The following is a 16,026-nucleotide window of genomic DNA, read 5'->3' as shown; positions in this document are numbered from 1 at the left end:
CTTTTAATTATACACTTAATTAATTTAATAAAACCATAAGGGTTTAATTTGAACTTTTCAAAATCAGGGTTTTGGATTTTAGACTTTCAAAATTAACTTTTAATCAACAATTTAAATTCCAAAACTTGAGGGCAAGTTTTGAAACTCTTCAAAACAATTAGGTTTTAATCTCACTTAAAATTTTGAATTTGAGACATTAAAATTAAAATTTTAAATATTAAAACTGTTGATTTAATAATTACCATAAATTAAACAATTAATTTAAATTATTAAATCACAAGTGATTATCTAGATCATGAGGATAATTACCAATTATACATCTAAGATATCCAAATCCCTTGAATCCATCTCTAAATCTCGAAAATAAGGGATGGGATAATTCAAGATCTTTAATTACCATATTTAACAATTAAAAGATAATTACAAGATATGGGATTTTCCAAATCCCTAAAATTTAGGATCTAACCTTGGGGAAGGAGGTAATTTCGAAATCCAAGGGTTGGAAAACCCTAGATTTCAAAATCTTGGAGGCTAAGGAATGGATTTGGGAAACCCTAGCAAAAATCGCCATCTAGGGTTTAGCAAATCTAATTGCGAAAAATACCTAGCCTTTAGGGTTCATTAGCCATAAACCCTAATATGTCAAGTTCACAAATTTGAATAAAAGCTAATAGAAAACAAAAACCAATGGCTCTGATACCACTGATGGGTTTAATACAAACAATCCTATGTGTGCATGCAACCCTAGTATTGGATCTATGTTTTCACTATTAGTTATACAGCTTTATGAACACAAAAAGAAACCTGGCATGCTACTATAATTTTCGAAATTCATATATAAAGCTAGAATACATACCTTTTTGTTGTTATATAGCAATAACAACTAGTTCCTTGAATTTCCTTAGCTCTTGAAAGCAAGTACCACAAGTGTAGTACCTCTAATGGAGTCACAAACACCATATGCAACTTGGATGAAGAGGAGAAGAAAGGGAGGCACCAAAAACGGCTGGAAACCCTAATAGAAGACTTATTCACGTTTTTGGGGCATAGGGGCCCTTTATATACATGTAGGCTATTAGGGTTTACAACTAGGAAACCCTAATTTGACTGCTTAGGCCCTAAGCAGCCCATGGACTCCTTAAACATATCCCTTGGACGATTTCTAATGGGCTACCCATAGAATTCGTCCAACCTATATATTATTTGGTGATCCATAGCCCAATTATAATTATCTTATAATTACAACTTCAGTCCCCTAAGTTTAATTAATCTCTTTTAGCCACAAAATTAATTAACAATTAATTCTTGACTAATATTAATTAAACAATATGATTTCTCCTTTAATATATTATTCTCATAATATATTAATAAATCATATTTAAACCTTTCTCTCCTTAAATCATCCTACATATTGCTATAGTGAAGGCAACCCAAAAGGACCATGCTCATAATCGGGTCAAGTACATACCAAAACAGTTATGGACTTAGACACTAATCCAACAGTTACAACAGGCACAATTTCGGCTATGATCTTTCTAGGGTTTCAAGTGGATGAAAATTGTAAGCCTTAGGGTCCTATTTATACTGGAGCTGCTAGGGTTTCAGTCTAAACCCTAATGGACAGCTTAGGCGTTAAGCTATCTAAGGAAGCTTCTGGAATAGGGCCTTAGGGCCGAAATTATGGATGGACACATCCTAATTTCGTCCATGCCTAGTCCAAGAGGCTCCTCAGCCCAATACCCATCTATCACACATTTGACAGTTTAATTCCTTGTTATTAAATTAATCTCTTTTAGCCACAGAATTAATTTCTTAATTAATTATTGTCTAATATTGATTTAATTATATGATTTCTCTATTAATATATTATTCATATAACATATTAATAAATCATAATAATCTCTTTCTTAATAAATCATCATATCATGTTGCTTCAGTGAAGGCAACCCAAAAGGACCATGCACAACCGGGTCAAGTACTTACCAAATATAGTTACGGGCTTAGACACCAATCCAACAGTCTCCCACTTGGATAAGTCTAGTAACTACAAATGTAAGCACAATCCGATTAGCAATCGTAGCTCTCAAAGACGCTGTCAAACTCTAATCTTATCAGTAACCTGTCCTTTAGATAAGGGATCGTATAGTCCTCTGTTCTACATATCGTGTGGACAATTACATGGAACATAGTCATACTTATTGTCCATTAGTTTGTTTCTCGATCTATGATTCGTTTGACATACAACTTAATTGAACACATCAATTCAGTCCTAACTGGGCCCGGCACATAAGTCAAACCAAATCATCGAGGGGCCTTGATATCGGTTTTACCCTCTTAGGATAAAAGGAACAGATAAACTTCGACTTATATGCATTTACTATCTACTAATCAAATCATACACAATAATGTGTTTTATAACATCAAGTTACTGATGCGTTTACGCATCATCAATGCACAACCAATTAGCAAAAAATAAACCATATATCTAGGTTTTAAGACCATATGATATTATCGCCTTCCGATCACTCGAGATAAATTCCATGAAGTGATTCCAGCAAGCGTGGGTTTATTCCAAAGCTCAAATCAAACTCATAAGCACTCATGAACGTTGTAGCAAACTTTTGTTATGTCTAATACACTTTAGACAATCTACACACCAATTCATGACAGTCTTCATTCATACCTACTTCCAACATATGAACGACTGTGGACGGTTCGAATAATCTCATTATTCTGGAAGTCAAAACACGCAAAGTGAAATAATAGGTAAACAATTAACGTAAGATGGTAACATTACTAATAAATAATACTCTTTTATTTAATCATCAAATGTTAATTACAATTTATCTATTACACGTTTCTAAACTATCTAATCTAAACTAATATCGTCCTTCATCCCGATGCTCCTAGCGTGCTGCAAGTGCTTAACCCTGCTCAGTCCTTTCGTAAGCGGATATGCTGGGTTATCCTCTGACGATACCCTCTTTACTACGAGGAGTCCTTCTTCCACCTGATGTCGAATAAAGTGATATTGTATGTCGATATGTCGAGATCCGTCATGATCCCTCGGTTCCTTGGTCAAGGCTGATGGGTTTTGAGCATTCTAACACTCCTATGGTGTACATGCAACCCTAAATACTTTGGATTTATGTTTTCTCTATTATACATGCAAATATCAATTTCCAAGGTATTTATCCTAACTATCATATTGTGAAGTACAAGTAATATAAAATATAGTAGAATTACATACCTCTTTGTTGGTTCTTGATTCCATGTAGCTTGAGAGCCTAGTGCCCTAAGTGTGACACCTCAAATGGTTCACACAACATCAAATGCATTTGGAATAACTTAGAGAGAAAATAGAACACTTCAAAATCGACTTGACCTCACTTCTTTCACTTAGCGGCCGATTTCTTCAATTATAAGATCATTATATAGTTAGTCACAATTAGGGTAAACCCTAATTGTCATGGCTTTCCATTTCCTTGGATCCATGGGTTCAAATACACCATGGAGCATCCATGGAGCATCCTATGAGTTTTATCCCAACTTGATAATCCATGGAGCATTAGCCCACTATATAAGTATGGATGATTTACACAATCAACCCATATATTTTAATGAGTCTTCTTTTGATCACTTAATTAATTCTAGATTAATTCTTGATCAATACTAATTAAATAATCTTATTAATATATTAGAATTTATAATATATTAATAAACCTTAAGTGTTATTTCTCTCACTTTAGTCATGCATGATTTCATGCAACCCAAATGGACCATGCCGGGTCGGGTCAATTATATACCAATTATAGTTATGGACTTAGACACTAATCCAACGGTCTCCCACTTGGATAAGTCTAAAACTATTATTGCAAGTACGACTTTATAACCCGACTAGCAATCGTAGCTCTCAAAAGTCGCTGTCGAACTCTGAACAAATCAATGACGCGTCCATTAGATAAGTGATCATATATTCCTCCATTCTAGATATCATATGGACTGAGACATGGATTATAATCATTCTCTATGTCCATTTGTTGTTTCCCGATGTCTGATTCATGACGACCGACTAATTGAACAAATCAAATCAGTCCAGGCCCAGCTGAGCACTTATATTTTGTCATCACTATATCATCGAGGGGCCCACAGATATCGCTTTTATCCCTTTGTGTGTAAAAGGAATGGATAAACTTCAACTCATATACTTGTACTGACTACTTGTTGAATCATACACAAAGGCACGTTTTATAACATCGAGTTACCAATGCGTTTTCGTGCAATCAATGTATAACCAACTCATAGTCAACAACTTATATCTCTAGGTTTGAAGAATATAAGATATTATCATCTCATGATTCACTCGTGATAAAATCCATGAAGTGATTCAAATGAGCATGGGTTAAATCCAATACTTAGAACTTATGAGCACTCATGAATGTTGTAGCAACCATTGCTATGTCTAATGCACCTTAGACAAATCTTACAAGCCAGATTCATGACAGTCTTGATTCATATCTACTTCCAACATATGAATGACTATGGATGGTTTGAATAAAATAATTATTCTGGAAGTCAAAATATGCAAAGTGAAACACAGAAATAATACTAATCTTATATGGCCCCAAAATCTTGAGTGTAAATAAAAACTCTTTTATCTAAGCACCATATTGATTACTCATTATTCATGTTTCGATTAACCAACTTAATACTTGAATTGAAACAATAGCCATGCCATGCACCAAGCATGCATACTATGTTTACCTATGGTCCTTTCTTTTGTGAAATAGATCAATTGAACACGACTCCAATGATGCTCATTTCACAATCCCAATCCCTTTTATAAGAATACCAAACTCTATGTAAGAATAGAAAACTCTTGCTATTTACTGTAATTTGTTAGATTCTAAACTCATATGCAATGATCCCCTTGTAATGACTATGCACAAAAGTCACAAAGACTCGGCGACAGACATTACAGAGTATTCAAATGGAAAGCAATTGCATGGAAATGAAGTCTCAAATTCAAAGTACATTCCTTTGAACATCCTTCTTTGCATTAAGTTCTTTAATCTTACACAGATTCAAAGAATAACTTCCACCTATGGAAACAATTCCATATTCCCATTTTGACCATCACTTTTGAACAAGAGTTGCCTCTTTTCAAAATATGTCAATATGATCCTTACTCTATACTTCCAATTGTCCATGAGTAACCAAACTTTGGTAAACCTCAATTTGTCCTCAACAATTGCTTAATAATTTTAGTCATATCCAGTTCTAATCCTTTTTCCCTTCTTAATGCCCTAAGCATTAGGAAAATTTAGAATGGATAAATATTATAGCACATGCAATCGATCCTATATCCGAAGCATATGGGACACAATTCATGCTATAAAAAAAATTTATTTGTCATGTTCTCAGAATTCGAACTATGAAGAGGTATGCCGTAATCATAATCAAATTTTGGGAATGCAACATATATAGAATTTCCTTATGTTGAACCATTCCAACATAACATTCTTATATATCCTTGACTAAAGTAGATTAAAATCTCAATCTAAGCTTGTAGAATTGGAATGAAGTATAAAATCCTTTCCCTTAATTATAGCAAAACAACCTTTCAAACCCGAATTGAAACTTTTGTTTTCTATAATTAACATTGCTAACTTGCAACACTTAACATAATAATCATGCTCCCACTAACATGATGATTATTAGCATAACACTTATGCTCCCACTAGCTCTGACATGTATCCAGAACTTAGTTGGACTTCTAAAAATCAATACTTTATTGACTTTCTTACCAAAGTTCAGATTTCTGATACGAGATGCTTTGATAAGACTTTATCAGAATCATACACCTTTCCTTATATAGCTCACATGTTTGTCTAGGCCTTTTGCAATTCTCACTAGTTAGTGTGTCGGTTAACCACACACGCTCCACTAACTATATGAGAATGCAAATATCACAACTACTACCTACTTAAAATCTTCTTAGTGAAAGCGTTTCCTCACCATCATTTTCATGAATCGAAGAGAAACCTTATGACACTTAGATTGTAGTAGGTTAGCGTTTGATTGTTGTTATTGTTTTCATGCAGCCAATTCGAGAGACAACGAGGGGCAACCAATGATGGATGCAAGTAAGAGTGAGGCGAATCCATTCAGTCGTGGAGCTGGAGATATTTTCCCAAACCGTGCAGTGGATCCAGGCTTGGTTTACGACTTAAGTGTAAACGACTACCTTGACTTTCTTTGCGCTAGTGGATACAACCAAACCTTGCTTCAGAAGTTCTCTAGGTACCCTTATGAATGCCCAGAATCAAACAACGCCATCTTAGATTTAAACTACCCTTCCATAATTGTCCATAAACTATCTGGTACAGTCACTGTCACAAGGAAACTTAAGAATGTGGATAAACCTGGTATCTATGTAGTTCGTGTTAGGAGCCCGGTTGGGATATCGGTAGACGTGGAACCTAAAGTTCTTAATTTTCAGAAGCAAGGTGAAGTAAAGAAGTTTTAGTTGACAGTGAAAGCTGATGGCACGAAAGTGATTAAAGGTTACGCTTTTGGTGAACTTATATGGTCTGATGGAAAGCACCTAGTGAAGAGCCCCATCATTGTTTTTGTGGCGTAAATCATTAGTTACTAGTTAGAATAAGTAATGACTTGTTACTTGTTCATTAAATTTTTAGTTTTGTTTTTTGTTTACAATTTACTTTGATGGAACTAGAAATGAACTAGTATTAGATTGCATTTGAGGTATATAATGAAAATTACTATTTCTAGTTACTTTTCATGGATTCGTTAAGAAAACATGCATTGGATGGCTACACTTCGTTCGGTAGAGCATCCATGATAATTTGAAAAGCGTCACTTTTCATATAATTCTATATTTTTTACTACAATGCATAATGTTCTATAAAAGTTAAATGACATATTTAATAATTTCCTTTTCCGATTGAAATAAGCATCGAACTATATATCTGTGCATCTCATTATAGTTGAGTCAATGATATGTGGGGTTTATTAATTTTTTAAATATATAAAAAATAAATACATAAATAATAAAATTAACTAAAAAATAAATTAATGTGGTCACAATAGTCTTTTTAGGTAAGACAGGGACTAAACACGCAACAAAAATAAACAGTAAGGACCATCTGAGTTAAAACAATAAGTTAGGGACCAAAAAAACAAATTCCCCCAAACCACAGGACCATTTGTGTTATTTGCTCTTATTTTTCGTTTTGTTCATATTTGGATAACTATTTTTTATGTACACATCTAAATAACGAAGTTGTTGGAAGTGTTTACATATGACCAAGTAGGTTGTAACCGGCTACAACAGGTCATAATGGTCATATTAAAAAAAAAGATAATTACCCAGATGTGAATAATCCGAAAAGTTAATTACCATAATAAGTCATATTCTGCTGTCTTTATACATCAACGTTATCTTGGTTGCCCATAAACATTTATGCAAATTTAATGTTGTTTAAGAGTTTGATCCAACATGAATGGTTAGTTGTGATTGAATATATTTGACTCAACATGAATGGGAGTTTCATGATTTGACACAGACTACTGAGACTGTGGCGGAGATCACCGCCAAGTTCAGGGAGAGTGCCCTTCTTGTTCCGCAGTATGTCGCGGATGAGGAGATGAAAAATGCCCAATACCACGAGATGTTGAGGGATGACATCAGGCAGTTTGTGAGCAGGTCCAGATGCAAAACGTTGGAGGATATGATTGCTCGAGCTAGAGAGAGGGAGATTGATTTGGAGCAGATCCGAAAGAGGAAGCCAGATGAGGTTCAGGTAGCCACAGGTTCGGGAAAAAGGCCTAAGGGTTCAGATTCGAGATCGAGGAATTACCAGAGTCGTGGCCGATGCGGGAGGTGTGGCAGGACGCACGAGGGTGCGTGTAGGAGTGGTAGTGGTTGCTTCAAGTGCGGCCGAACTGGTCATTTTAGCAGAGATTGTACTGCTACCACCACACAGGGATCAGACCTGATATGTTTTAACTGCGGTCAGCGGGGCCACAAGAAGGCCTAGTGTCCCAGTTTGCTTCCGACAGGACAGGTGATAGCACCTGCCCCTGCAACTCTGAGGATCTCAGACGACCGTCAGGTCCGAGCAGAGGCGCCTGCGGTCGGAGGCAGGGCTTTTCAGATGACTACCATGGAGATGTGAGCAGCGCCGGACGTCGTAGGTATGCGACTTTCATTTTCTGTTTCCTTCATTCATGATTATATTGTTATGATTCTGCATCGTTATTGGTATGAGTATTTTAGAATTGTGCGGCTTGCTTGTGATTTAGTTGTATGCCATCTGCATACCTTGGATATTAAAATGGTAGTTAGGGGTTGTGCCCAATGGAAGCAGGTTACTTAGGATGCAGGAACTATAGCATGCTTGTGTGGAACCCAGTAGTGACCCGCTGGATTCAGAAAGGTGTTATTAAGTGATGGGTCGGTTAGATCCCTAGCTATGGCAAGCTCGGTTCTTCAGCAGATTGATTGCGGTATAGCAGAGAGGATTGGGAATTCTTCTCAAGCTTTGAGCAGTGAGGTAGGCAGGATCAAAGTGGGGGAGAACCCTCCAAGAGTACAATGGTAAGAGCACGTAGATCCAGAATGAGTACACGGCCTCTAAGAAGGAAATGAAGTAGCATAGTGATTAATGGATTGAGGAGTTCAGCGTTGGGAGTTTGAGAAACTTCCCGACAGTTAGTTCATGTAATCGAGATGGTTAGTATCTAGTTGGGAATTCAGGTTAGAGGATCGCCTATAAGACTCGAGTGAGTCGGAATGAGGATCTTGAGAACGGTTAGCATGGGATGCTTTTGTGTTAGCAGTCAGTAGCAGAGACAGCATGAAGAGCATGGTAGAGCGGCGGGAGAGCCGCAACATTTTCCAGCAGCAAGTCAGTAGTGGGAAGTGTTGTAAGACTACGGGGTAGCCGTAGCATTCACTAGCGGTCAGTTAGCATAGAAGGTGTTGTAAGACTACGGGTAAGCCATAGCATTCCCTAGCAGCTTAGTCAGCGGAGAGTGGGCGGAGGCCCATAACTCCTAGTTAGCAGAGTTTGGGCAAGGCCCTTACCTCCTAGTGATCAAGGTAAGGATCAGGAATGGATAGTTGATGAGAATAGTATGTAACTAGCCTGAATAGCCCTAGAAAGGTGAGACCTTGGGAGAGGCCGCTCCAGGATGTAGTTGGGTGAGACCCGTGGGTGAGGCCCGTAGGTGAGTAGCAGTATAGGTGAGACCTGAGAGCAGGGTTGCTCGGTAGTATAGTCGGGTGAGACCCATGGGCGAGGCCCGTGAGTTTTAGTAGCATAGGTGGGACCTGGTAAGGACCTTAGGGTCAAGTTAGGGGATCGAGGATCCCAGGACTTGTAGCGCCAGAGTGGCAGGGTAGATGGAGCAGTATTAGGTGGCCGGAGTTTCTTCGGAAGTCGCTGGGAGCGACTGAGAGATTATGATGGGACTAGCGACCGGTAGGAGTCTGGTAATCCAGATATTGATAGATTAGTAGGGACCAGTGTGGTCTCGGTCCATCCGGAAGGCAGATAAGGGGCAGAAGAAATTTTCAGTCAGTGGCAATGATGGTAAGAAGGCTATGGTGCAAGACAGCTATTTGATCGGGGAGTGCTATGTATCTCACAATAGGGATGGATAATCTCAGAGGGAAGGGTTTGACCATGTTGCGCATCTCTTGTTTGAGTCTAACCCTTGCATGGATGAATCTTTTACTCAAAGGATTATCTGAACCATTCGTTGTGATGGGTGCTCAGCGCTAAGCTATAGTAGTAAGAAGTATCCAGTGGGTACTAGCAGTAATGACTGCACTGGAAGTAGCAGGAGTAATGCATTCGGTGAAGGATGAGTCCTTCACAGCGATAAGGGAGGTAGTTAGTTATGGAATGTTGCCTTGGGGAGGCCGGAAAACGCAAAAGGAAAAGGGGGTGAACCCCTAGGATGTCCAGCATAAGTACTCGGGGAGTACCAAAAGGATTGTCAGTTGAGTAAGTTGTGTTTCCAAGATGGTTAGGGTTAGGGTTAACTCGAGAATATTATCCGCAAGGATTAATGGTAGTTAGAATGACCGGGCGGAAGGCCAACGAAGGTAGTCAGCGGGTGTTAGGTCTATCAAGCAGAGTGTTGAAAGCATATTGCAGGGCGATTGGCCGTAGAGAAACTCCGAGGACGAAGTTTAGTTTAAGTGGGGGAGAGTTGTAACACCCAGAATCAGAAAGACTAAGAAAGGAAAGGAAAACCCTAAGTCAAGGGGTAAACTCGTCGAGTCCATAGGTGAACTCGACGAGTCGGAGTGGGATCCGGGTTATGGAATAAGTGACCGACTCGACGAGTCGGCAATTGGACTCGGCGATTCTGGTCTGATCGAGGAAATCCCTAATCTGAGGGTTTGCACCCTATTTAAAGGACCTTATGTCCTCTCCTTAGTCCCCTTTGTCGGCCAAAAGTTGCTATACACGATTCCAAACCCTAAGTTGAGTGAGAGAAGGAAGAAAGTGAGTGCGGGGCTTTTGCAAGAGGAATATTTGGAGGATTTGACCACTAAGGAGCTGGAGGATCCAACCCTTTTGTTGTGAGCATCAGTTTGAAGGTAACAATCTGTCACCTTGCCTTTGTTGCTTCTAGATCTCCTCATGGATGATGTTTTGGGGCCATTTTGGTATGATAAGGAGCCTTTTCGAGTTAGAAGTCCATATCTGAGGTTGCTACTTCAGATCTAGGTGTGTCTTGGCCCAGAGACCCATAAAGTGTCAATTTTTGGTGTGTTGGTAAAGCATGTTTGCCCCAAACCCTAGCCCTAGAGTGTTTTAAGCCTATAGCTTCTTGGTTTCACATAAAGTTTGCAACTTTACGTGAGGAATAGACTTTGGAAGAGTGGATCTACAAGATAGAGCCCCTGCATGGCTCGAAAAGCCACTGTATGGATTAAGAACTGAAGCTACTCGGTGAGTTAGATGAAGATAGGCAGGAACTCGACGAGTTGGAAGAACAACTCGGCGAGTCTGTTAAATATTGCCCTGGACTCGGCGAGTCTGTTCTTGTACTCGACGATTTGGATCGCAGAACCTCAACCTTTTTCTGGTTAAGACTTAGATCGGTGAGTTGAGTGGTAACTCAGTGAGTTGGACAGGATGGGACTCAGAGATCGTTGAACTCGACGAGTCGGCGGGGTGACTCGGTGAGCTGAGGGTATTGTGAGAGTTTCAGAGCATAAGGACTCGGCGAGTCAACAGGTTGACTCGGCGAGTGAAGTCAATCAAGAAGTTTGACTTTGACCAGGACTTTGACTTTGACAAGAGTGGACATAGTTGGCTTCTAGAGTAGCTCGGCGAGCTAGTGGAGCAGCGGTTCAGAGAATTGGCGGTCAGCAGTCAGAGGGTTATCAGCAAAAGTTCAGCAGTGCAGGTGAGTTTCCCTTTGTGTGAATGGGTCTACGACTACAATGCCGGCCCATGTAGTTATGAGTACGAAGACCCGAGGGTTAGCCCTAGGCACTGTTTGCTTGTATGATATTCAGGACCAAGGTCCAATGTTGGTCGGGTGCCCAAGGAATGGTTTGCATGATAGAGTATACTTGTTGTCTGTGTGATGCATGTATGTACGTTGTAGGGAGGTGAGTGTGGTGCGAGGTCTCGTATCTCACCAATAGCAGAGTATGGACAGTGTTCCATATCTTATTAGTAGCAGAGAAGGGGCAAGGCCCGAGATAGGTATGGAGTGAGTGTGGGCAGGGGCCCGTATCTCACTTACAATAGGAGCTTGGACGGGGTTCCATGACTCGCTAGTAACAAGATAGGGGTGAGGTCCAAAACAGGCGGGGCCTTAGGACAGGAATACAGTAGGGTATGTTCAGTTATGTTGTAACTGATGGGTTTTGGTCCTAAGAACTGATGGGTTTTGAGCATTCTAACACTTCCTAAGTGTACATGCAACCCTAATAAACCTTGGATCTATGTTTGTCTAAGATACATGCAAATAATTATTTTTCCAAGGTTCATATCCTAACTAGCATGGCATGGGGAACTTGAATCAAATAAAGCTAGTAGAAATACTTACCTTGTAGTTGTAGTTGATTCCTTGGAGTTTTAGAGCCTAGCACCAATAGTGTGGATGCCTCAAATGGAAATCACAAATCACCACAAACTTGGAACTTTGAGAGAATAGTCACTACTATCTTGAAATCGGCCCTCACCTCAACAAGTGTCAACTAGTGTGATTTCAAGAACCAAAGCCTTCTTTATATAGTGTGGTGGATTAGGGTTACATCCACGTAAACCCTAATACCCATGTCTCTTCATTTCCATGAGATCCATGGGTTAAAGCTCCATGGACTATCCATGGACTTTTCCATGCAAGCCTCGCCCATTCCAAATAAGCCTTAGCCCACACTATATAAATATAGAAGCCCATATTTAATTAGTAATATCTTTGATCTCTAAATTAATCCTAGATTAATTATAGATCAATACTAATTAAATAATATGATCTTATATTAATATATTAGAACTTATAATATATTAATAAATCATAACGTGTACTATTCTCAACAGATTATCCATAAATTGATCGGGTGAAGTGCAACCCAAATGGACCATGCCGGGTCGGGTCAAGTACATACCAAATATAGTTATGCACTTAGACACTATATCCAACAGTCTCCCACTTGGATATGTCTAATAACTATAGTTGCAAGTATGATTTCAGGAACCGATCAGCAATCGTAGCTCTTTAAACTCTGTTGAACTAGAACGCGCCATTCTAGATAAGTGATCATATAATCCTCTGTTCTAGATATCAGTCGGACAAATACATGGAACATGGTCTTTCTTATTGCCCAGTATTTGTTTCCCAATTTTCGATTTGTTTGACATAGAACTTAACTGAACACATCAATTTAGTTCTGACCAAGCCCCAGTACATAGGTCAAAACAAAATCATCGAGGGGCCCAGATATCAGCTTCTAATCCAAGAAGGAACAGATAAACTTCGACTCATATGTTTGTTCTACCACTCATTGAATTATACACAAAGGCACGTTTTATAACATCGATTTACCAATGCGTTTTCGTACAATCAATGTATAACCAACTCATAAGTAACAAATCATATATCTAGGTTTGAAGACTTATATGATATTACCGTCTCACGATCACTCGAGATAAAATTCCATGAAGTGATTCTAGTGAGCGTGGGTTGAGTCCAATGCTCAGAATTTATGAGCACTCATGATTGTTGTAGCCATATCCAACACCTTAGACCTCTGCAACCAATCATGACAGTCTTGTTTCATACCTACTTCCGACATATGACCGACTGTGGAGGTTTGAATAATATGATATACCAAACATAATTATTCTGGAAGTCAAAACATGCAAAAGAAATATAGTAAACAATCGACAAGAGATAGCAACACTTTACTCATAAATAAAACACCTTTTATTCATCATTTAATGTCAATTACACTTTACAAATTTCATAATTTATCTAACTACTAAAACTTATATCATCCTTCAGTCCTATGCTCCGATCATGCTAGAGATGCTTAACCCTACTCAGTCCCTTCGTGAGGGGATCTGCTGGGTTCTCATCCGATGATACCCTCTTTGCCACGAGGATTCCTTCTTCTATTCGATGTCTGATGAAGTGATATTTTCTGTCAATGTGCCTGGATCTCTTATGATCTCTTGGTTCCTTGGCTAAGGCAACCGCACTATTGCTGTCACAGAAAATCTCCATTGGCTCTTTTATAGCTGGTACAACTCCAAGGTCTCTGATGAAGTTCTGTAGCCATATAGCCTCCTTTACTGCCTCGCTCGCTGCTATATACTCTGATTCACAAGTAGAATCTGCCACTGTCTCCTGCTTGGAACTCTTCCAAGTGATTGCTCCTCCGTTTAAGGTAAAGACCCAGCCCGACTGAGAGCGGAAATTATCCCTATCAGTCTGGAAGCTAGCATCACTATACCCTACAACTCTCAAGTCATCACTCCCACCGAGGGTAAGGACCCAGTCCTTAGTCCTCCGCAGGTACTTGAGGATATTCTTTACCGTAGTCTAGTGTGCCTTGCCAGGGTTCCCCTGATACCTGCTAACCATGCTCAAAGAAAAGGCTACATCAAGTCGAGTACACGTCATAGCATACATGATCGATCCTACAGCTGAAGCATAAGGTAGTCGACTCATTTCTGCTATCTCAACCTCAGTACTAGGGCTTTGTGTCTTACTCAATCTGGCATTACTCTGAATGGGTAACTCACCTTTCTTGGAGTTATGCATGTTGAATCTTTTCAACACTTTCTCCACATAGGTGCTTTGACTAAGTCCAATTAGTCTTTTACTCCTATTTCTCAAAATCCTTATCCCTAGGATATAGACAACTTCACCAAGGTCCTTCATAGCGAAACACTTCCCAAGCCAGGACTTTACTTCCTGCAGGGTTGGGATGTCATTTCCTATGAGTAGTATGTCATCCACATACAGTACCAAAAAGCTGACTATGCTCCCACTAGCCTTGATATAGACACAAGATTCATCTTCACTCCTTGAAAAGCCAAATTCCTTGACTTTCTCATCAAAGAAAAGATTCCATCTGCGAGGTGCCTGTTTCAATCCATAAATGGATTTCTCGAGTTTACACACTCTATTGGGGTACTCTGTACTGACAAAACCCTCTGGCTGAACCATGTAAACATCTTCAGCCAACTTTCCATTAAGGAAAGCGGTTTTGACATCCATTTGCCATATTTCATAGTCATGAAATGCAGCAATGGCTAACAGAACCCTAATAGACTTTATATTGGCCACTGGTGAAAAGGTTTCATCATAATCAACTCCCGTAGTTTGAGAATAACCTTTTGCAACTAGTCGAGCCTTATAAGTGTGTAGATTACCATCCATGTCGGTCTTCTTCTTGAAGATCCATTTGCACCCTACAGTCTTACGACCTGGTACATTCTCAACCAAGTTCCAAACTTGATTGCCATACATGGACTGTGTCTCGCTATCCATAGCCTCTTTCCGTGTAGCTGTTAGGCTCATCCAGACCTACTAGTGTCTCATCACTAATAAGTGTCTCACCTTTTGCAGTAATATGGAAACCATAGTAATGCTCAAGTGCATTCCTAACTCATGTGGAACGCCTCAGAGGTACAGATTCGTCAATTGGCTCAACAGGAATTTCCTCCTCAAGACTAGCCCATTCCAAATAAGCCGTAGCCCACACTATATAAATATAGAAGCCCATATTTAATTAGTAATATCTTTGATCTCTAAATTAATCCTAGATTAATTATAGATCAATACTAATTAAATAATATGATCTTATATTAATATATTAGAACTTATAATATATTAATAAATCATAACTTGTACTATTCTCAACAGATTGTCCATAAATTGATCGGGTGAAGTGCAACCCAAATGGACCATGTCGGGTCAGGTCAAGTACATACCAAATATAGTTATGCACTTAGACACTATATCCAACAAGAACATCTTATGTGCTCATACAAACCCTAATGCTTGGATCTAGGTTTCTCTATTGTACATGAAAGTTATCCAAGACTATAAACCCTAATTCTAGCATATAAGTAATCATATTAACATAAGAATGGGTTTAAGAAATTACCTTGATTGTTATATAGCAATAACAATCCCAAATCCTTCTTGTATTGACTTTAGAAAGCTTAGAGTCACAAATGTCACTCCTCTAATGGTTCACAAACACCAAGAGCAAGAGGATGAGAAGGAGAGGAGAAAAGAGGCTGCCCTAAAACGTGTGAAACCCTAGAAGGATGCTTAGCCACGTTTTTGGGTCATAAGGGATGTATATATAGTTAGGCTATTAGGGTTATCTAACAAGGAAACCCTAATTTGGATGCTTAAGCCCTAAGAAACCCATGGACTCCTTTCCTTAAAGGCCTTGGACGATTTCTAATGGGTTTGCCCATAGAATTCGTCCACTCCTTAATATAAGGC

The sequence above is a fragment of the Lactuca sativa genome, chromosome 1, assembly GCF_002870075.4.
Source record: "Lactuca sativa cultivar Salinas chromosome 1, Lsat_Salinas_v11, whole genome shotgun sequence".
NCBI lineage: Eukaryota > Viridiplantae > Streptophyta > Magnoliopsida > Asterales > Asteraceae > Lactuca > Lactuca sativa.
The sequence above is the reverse complement of the archived record's forward strand: the minus strand, read 5'-3'. Positions refer to the sequence as shown.